Here is a 7,534-nt window from a genome sequence, read left to right on the forward strand (position 1 = left end):
CTTCGGGGATGGGTTAAATGCAGAGACAAATTTCACCGCACCCAGTTGTGTGTGTGACAATCATTGGGACTTTAACTTTAGTTTCAATCCCTGCTATTTGTACAGATCATATTAAAAATGCATTTTTTTACAACAAACTTGAAAGCCTCCCCTTCATTTTCAGTGGGAACAGTGTTGTTGGTCTCCCTTTTTTTGCTAGTGTGTCATAGTCTGGAGTAAAATTTGTTGTGGCAATTCTTAGGAGAGATCCAAGGTGTTGGTCCGTTTACCTAGATCTGTGACGGGTTGATGTTGATGTTCATGTGGCTGAACGTCACGTCGCGTACGTCGAGCCAAATTGGCCACTCTTTTTAAACACTCGGCACTCAGTGTCCACCTTGCTTTTCCTTGGGCCACTCATTTTAATGGAAGGATTCCAGGGTAAGGTTTGTGGGTGGCTTTAGCGTAAAACTGTATCGAAAAGCTCGGCGCGCAAATTACAAGAATGCTGTCGTCACAGCCCACGCTCTAAATTTGGCACTGATACAAATAGAGCGCGAGTGCGCCATTTCCGTACTATTGAGTACGTACACGCACTTGTGAGTGTGCACCGAGCTTTCTGACACGGCTTCCGATAGGAAATGCGCAGGCGAGTGGTTCCCCATCTACTGGGGAAACACAGTCATTGCAGGCAAAATTACAGAAAAAAAAAAAGTTTAATAATACAATTTATTTAGGGTTGGCGGGCCGGATTAAACGGTCCCGTGGGCCGGATGTGGCCCGCGGGCCGTAGTTTGCCCATACCTGGTCTAGAGCGTACACGGTAACTACAACTCATTGTGTTTAAAAAAATTTACATTTGTGTAGTTTGCGTTGCGTTGTATCTGTGAATGTTGGTTGAGGCTAAATGTTAATGTTTAATTTCATTCCTTTAGGTTCCACGGTGTTTGTTGGCTGTATGTTTTCACTGCAAGAAGAGGCTCGTATCATTGACCAGCAGGAGCTACAATGGTGAGTACCCCTTTCGTCGTCCATTTATGTTAAACACTTCCTATTTCATGTCTAACAGTACTCGATTTGTGTGGGCAGTCAAGTTAACATATGTGATTATCCTGCCCAATATGTTTATCACAAATGTGTCACTAATCACTAATATGTTTATTTGTTTATCACAACACCTTTGGACCTTCAGCAATCGATTATTTCCCTTCATCTACATAGAGACAGAACGATGGTGTCTTAAACATCTCATTCATTTCACCAAATAACTTCACGCAGGTGGATAACGGCCGTCTCGGTCACGCTATGTTGCGTGATGCAGTTTTGAAGAACCAAATGCATTTATTCAATGAAGAAGTCTAGCTAGATCTATGTTTATGATGTTGTAAGTTACGGTACCGATTGAAGTTGAGTCCGGAGCCAGTGGATAACAGCACTGCGTTTGTGCTCTCCAGGTACAAATGTTGTGATCTCTGACTGACGACCGGGCGAGACTCGAGTAAGAGATGTGCAAACGAGCTCCGGCAGGGCGGGCCAAGGTGGAGCGAACGGACACCCTTCAGGCCGCCAATGACGAGCTGAGAGCCAAACTGATGGACGTCCAGTTAGAACTTCAGCAGGAGAAGAACAAAGTGAAAACCTCAACAGACAGACACTGCCTGCCTCCCTGCCTGCCTCCCTGCCTCCCTGCCTGCCTCCCTCCCTGCCTGCCTGCCTCCCTCCCTCCCTCCCCCCCTCCCTCCCTCCCTCCCTCCTTCCCTCCCAGTTTTCCCGTTGTAGATTTGACATGCGTGTGCCATGACTGTGTCAGCCTACATCAACAAATGCACCGAGGACGTCAGCACCACTAAGAATATCATCACCCGGGGCAACCAACGACCCTGGATGACTGAGGAGGTACGTCAAACGCTACGAGCGCGGAACTCTGCCTTCAAGTCTGGCGTCAAGGAGACACTGAGGACAGCGAGAGCCAACTTGAACCGTGCCATCAGGGTAGCGAAGCGAGACCACAGTCGAAAAATTCAGGATCGTGGCAAGGCATACGGGCGATTACAGACGACAACTCACCCTCCACCCCCCCCCCCCCCCCCCCCCACCCCGGTGGGTGAAGTTGATGCTGACTTTCTAAATGGTCTAAATAACTTCTTTGGGAGGTTCGAGGCACTAAACGGCACTCCAGCAGTTAAAACTGTCCCCCATCAGGAAGAGGAGGTACTCTGCCTTGACTCCGCCGATTTGTTGAAGACCCTGAGGAGAGTCAACCCCCGTAAGGCCCCTGGCCCCGACAACATTCCTGGGCGTGTGTTCAGGGAATGTGCAACTCAGCTGGCTGGGGTCATCACAGACATTTTTAACACCTCGCTGGGCCAAGCCACAGTGCCAGCGTGCTTTAAGACTGCCTCCATCATTCCGGTGCCGAAGAAACCTCAAATCACCTCATTTAATGATTACCGGCCTGTTGCACTGACTCCGGTCATGACGAAGTGCTTCGAAAGGCTGCTTAAAGATCTCATCGTTTCCAGACTCCCCCCATTATTTGACCCGTTCCAGTTTGCCGACCAGCAAAACCGCTCCACTCAGGACGCCATCTCCTCCGTTCTTCACCTGAGCCTGGCTCACCTGGAAGAGAAGAACATCCATGTGCGGATGCTGTTCCTGGAATTCACCTCAGCGTTTAACACCATCATCCCACAGCATCTGGTAGGAAAATTGGAACACCTGGGCTTCAACACCCCCCTTCGCAACTGGCTGCTAGACTTCCTCACCAACAGACCTCAGTCAGTCCGGGTCGGACAGAACACCTCTGATGTCATCACCCTCAGCACAGGCTCCCCTCAGGGCTGCGTCCTGAGCCCCCTGCTGTTCACCCTGATGACACACGACTGCCACCAATCACATCGTGAAGTTCGCAGAAGACACAACGGTGGTGGGGCTCATCAGAGACAACAACGACCTGGACTACAGAGAGGAGGTGGAGCAGCTGGTGGGCTGGTGCAGAGACAACAGCCTGATCCTGAATGTGGAGAAGATGAAGGAGATCGTCGACTTCAGGAAAAACCAGCCTCACCACGCTCCACTGATCATCAACAGCTCAGCTGTGGAGGTGGTCAGCAGCACTAAATTCCTGGGGGTCCACATCACAGAAGACCTCACCTGGACTATGAACACTACGGCACTGGTCAAGAGGGCACAGAAGCGCTTGTACTTCCTGCGGAGGAGAGCCCACCTGCCCCCACCCATCATGAGGACGTTCTACAGGAGCACCATAGAGAGCATTCTGACAAGCTGTCTCTCTGTGTGGTGTGGAGGCTGCACCGCCTCCGATTGGAAGAACGTGAGGAGAGTGGTGAGGACAGCAGAGAGGATCATAGGGGTTCCTCTTCCCTCCATTCAGGACATTTCATCTCAGCGCTCCATGTCCCGTGCCCGTAACATCATCCATGACCCATCACACCCCCACCATGGACTGTTCTCCCTGCTGCCCTCTGGGAAGAGGTTTCGCAGCATCCGCTGCAGGTCCACCAGGTTCTGCAACAGCTTTTTCCCTGCTGTCATCAGACTGTTGAACACTAGAACTGTTGAGCTCTAAACTGAACTCTGCATCACACATTCACAGAACTGTACTTTATGACACTACGGACCTCTATCTTGCACTATCTCGCACTACCAACTTTACTGAACTTGTGTAAACCCTTTAAATAGAAGTTTAATACATGGTTTAGCATTCCTCTGCACACTCTTGAATACTGTTTTGCCTACTTGCACTATTGCATAATTAGCACTGCTGCACTTTATACTTATTTGTAATATATATATACAGTATATGTATATATATATTTTTTCATAGGATATGTTACTTCTATTCAACTGCAATATCACTACTTTGTTGTAAGCCGTATGCAACGAAATTTCGTTTTGTATGCACCATGTGCAGACAAGATGACAATAAAGTTTGCCTAAGTCTAAGTCATGTCAGGTCAGCTGTCTGGAGAGAGAGAGAAGTCAGGACCTGCGGGCGGAGCACCACCGTGCCACCGCCGCCATGACGGAACTCAAAAGCGAACTCCATGAGGAGAAGCAGAAAGAGTTAGCCGTTACCAGGGAGACATTACTGCGGCAGCATGAAATGGAGCTGATGAGACTGATCAAAATCAAAGATGGAGAGATCCAGCGACTGAATGCCTTGGTCCTCAGCCTGAGGGACGGCTCCATGGACAAGGTGATCCGCTCAATCCGTGTCTGACTATCCGCACGCCACGTCGGGCTCCGATGCGGTCGCTACCGTATTGTGTAGCTTGTCCCCAGTAAGCGTCGCGGCGCTCCGTTGCGGTCTCAACGGCCCGGTGTTGCGCAATGTCTGCTCAGGTGAGGAGCGGGGGCGCTTTGCTGGCGGAGGTGGAGGAGACGCGGCGGTGTCGGGAGACCGAGCGGTGTCGCCTCCACCAGGAGCGCGGAAGAAGCCCTGGCAGCGGCCCAGCAGGCCTGGCAGTCCCGAGCGGCCGAGCTCCGATCGGCTCATCACCAGCATCGGGAGGAGCTGAGCCGAACCAAGAGAGACTGCGAGAGGGAGATCCGCCGACTGGTAGGACTGATCAGATGCGTGGTGCGTGGCTATGTTCCCAATTTCGTTGTATACCTGCAGTGCAATGACACCTAAGGCATTCTATTCTATTCTATTTCGCAAGAAGAAAACATCCGGTTGCTCGCTTCGCTTTTGTCACAGCAATGGTGTTCTAGTCGATTCAAGATAAAAATTGGCCGGTTGCTCTCTTTGTTTTTGTCACAATTCTGGCAAATGAGTTTGCCCGCCTGCCTGAGCGCTCCCCGTTTGTACATCCAGAAGCTGAAAGACAGAGCGGTTAGTGTTTTGGATAAAGCCCTGGGGCCGGCCACGTCCACCGCCTTCAGCTGCAGACTCAGGCTGCCGAGCAGCAGATCGCTGCCCTGAGGGATTCCCAAAGGGCGGGCCTAAACTACCCTGGAAGTGGGGTCAACGGCGCTACTAGCAATCCTCTTCATAGCGTAAGCCACCTCATCACACACTTGCAGTACGCATGACTTAGTTCGTTGCTGGAGGAAGATAGCACAAAAACAGTTTTGAACTTTGAACGAGTGGTTGTGTGTGTGTGTTGCGGGGCGTTTTCAGTCTCAGGAGGATCGGGACACGCGAAGGTTTCATCTGAAAATCGCTGAGCTCAGCGCAGTCATCAGGAAACTGGAGGATCGAAACGCCCTGCTTTCTGAAGAGCGCAATGAACTGGTAATTTATTGACGGCACGCTTGAAGGTTTGCGCTACGTTTGATGCGCGCCATCCAGCGAGGCACCCATTGCGCTTGCTTATTAGTTGAGCGGCGCGGCGAGTCGGTTGCCTGGTAGATGTCTTTTATTGGGAGCCAAAGCCACGATTCCGTTCAAACCGATGCAAAAGGAATGGATACGTTCTGGCCCCCGTGTTGTGCGTCTTTCACATCCCGCACTTCATGCTTGCAGCTAAAGCGACTGAGAGAAACAGAAAGCCAGTTTCTGCCACTCCTGTACAAAAACAAAGGCCTGAGGAGGAAGAATGAAGAACTCTCGCTGGTGCTGTGTCGCCTTGAAAACAAAGTGCGCTTTGTCACCCAGGAGAACGAGGAGATGGCAAGCTTGGTAAGTCGACGCGGACAACGGCGGCGTGCCAACAGAGTCCACTGCATTTGTGTTCCACAGAGAAGGCCTAGTTCGCTCAATGACCTGGACCGCGGTTGCGGCCAGCAGGACGGTGAAATGGAGTTCCTTCAAGTTGTGGAGCAGCGGCACATCATCGACGACTTGTCCAAGGTCTTCAGGCAGGCGACTCGGTGCACGTACGGCAGCGCCGCGCTCGCTCGCTGTCGCCAGGAAACCTTTTCCGTCCAAAGCTTGGCCGTCGGCCGCCTTCCAAAAAATTGGCCCCTTAAATTCCGACCTTTCAAGCAGGAGCATTGTGCGCACGCGTTTGAACACGCTTTAGACTTGTTTTGCCGTTTTCAGCAGCTCAAAGCTCCCGTTTTGTCAGCGCCTTTGCCACTCGCTGTGCGCTGAAAACGACGGACTCGCCCGGCTGCTCAGCCCGTCAACCATGAGCCGCGAGCGCGACGTCATTGTCTGTAGGCAGCTAGTGGCAAAATGCATCCTGTTAGAGTTGCGCTCGCTCCAACTTATTTTGCAAGAACCGCACGGGAGACAAGTAAGTTCTTTTGGACACCTGCAGGTGGAGAGTCCATCCGTTGTACGAATGAAGTCTGACTCTCGGCTCCTGCACGAGCATTTTTATTAAGAGAAACAGGGTGGGTGTAAGAGTGGATTGAATAGAGAAAGCCCTTGACCTCTAGTCAAAACATAGCAAGGGGTGTTTTACGACTTTGTGTAGGAAGGGATAAGCGATAGGGATAAATAAGGGATAAATAATATTATTTATTACAGGTTGCAGTCAAAGTCAAAGCAACATAATCATACGATAAAGATAATCTGGAAAACCCTGACACACCCTGTAGTTGTCACTTTTGGAAAAGACGAGCGTCCCTCCAATCATCGCCGGTGACGTGTTTTTCAGGATCTAGAGACAGGAGCTCATGTCAGAAATGTCATTGTGAGTCACGTTTGTTTCTGCGCCGGAGCCGTTCGTTCGCTTTGCATCCAAAGAATCTCAAAGGCGGATTATTTGTGTCGACAGGAGAGAGATTTGCTGCTACGATACCGACGTCGAGAATCTCTGAGGAGGAACAAAGCGTGAGGTCCTGCAAGGTGAGTCTGTTTGTTTGCGGATGCTTGGTGTTGCGCAAGATGAAATGGCCTTTTTCTCGCTATCGTTCCTCTCGTCGATTCATCGTGAGGTGTCGCTTCAGTTTGTTCAGAGAGATGTTTGCTTCCGCGCCTGCAGGTCATCGAAACATTTTACGGCTACGATGAAGACGTGTTGGTGGACTCGAACGGATCGTCCTTGTCTTTTCACACCGACAGAACCCCCGACACAGAACCCGAAGAGGTAGCCCGCCATTTCTGCCAGCGTATTGGCGCCAAACATTCCTCTTCAGCCTGGAATCGGACTCGTCTTTGCGTCGCGGGTGCTTTGTCGCCGGTCTGACTGATTCTGGTACTAGTGCTGTGTTGCATTGGTGTGTGCATGAGGAGGCGGAGCTTCGCTACCGCCAGCTGACGCAAGAATATCAAGCGCTGCAACGAGCCTACGCTCTGCTAGCCCAGACCAGGTGCTTAAGAGGACTTACTTGTCTCCTGTTTGGTTCTTGCAAAATAAGTTGGAGTGTGCACAACTCTAACATTTTGGTGCCGAAACCCGGGATCCTCATACCCACCATCTGACCGGCGAAGGAGGACGTGCTGCATTGTCGACAAGCCAGCGTCCATTAGGAGGACCTGGAAAAGAAAGTCCTGGGAAGAGAATTCTTCGCTGGGCCAGCATCTCAGGTCTGCCTTCGTCTGACAGAGGTGGATTGACGGGATCCGGCGGTGCAACGAACCAGGGGACAAGTAAGTTAAAGCGCTAAAGATACGGCTTTGGTTTGTCCGAGCTATGAG

The 7,534-nt window shown here is 51.1% G+C and overlaps 1 long non-coding RNA gene across 1 annotated transcript; it reads left to right on the forward strand.

The window, feature by feature from the left end:
* The first annotated feature begins 4,825 nt into the window (after positions 1–4,825).
* LOC125977325 (uncharacterized) lies at positions 4,826–7,206 on the forward strand. The gene is made up of 7 exons (XR_011087778.1): positions 4,826–5,001; positions 5,126–5,239; positions 5,471–5,626; positions 5,687–5,797; positions 6,672–6,742; positions 6,879–6,983; positions 7,127–7,206. It is a non-coding gene; the product is annotated as an uncharacterized lncRNA (long non-coding RNA).
* Positions 7,207–7,534: the final 328 nt, after the last annotated feature.

The sequence above is a fragment of the Syngnathus scovelli genome, chromosome 11 (assembly GCF_024217435.2).
Source record: "Syngnathus scovelli strain Florida chromosome 11, RoL_Ssco_1.2, whole genome shotgun sequence".
NCBI classification, from domain to species: domain Eukaryota; kingdom Metazoa; phylum Chordata; class Actinopteri; order Syngnathiformes; family Syngnathidae; genus Syngnathus; species Syngnathus scovelli.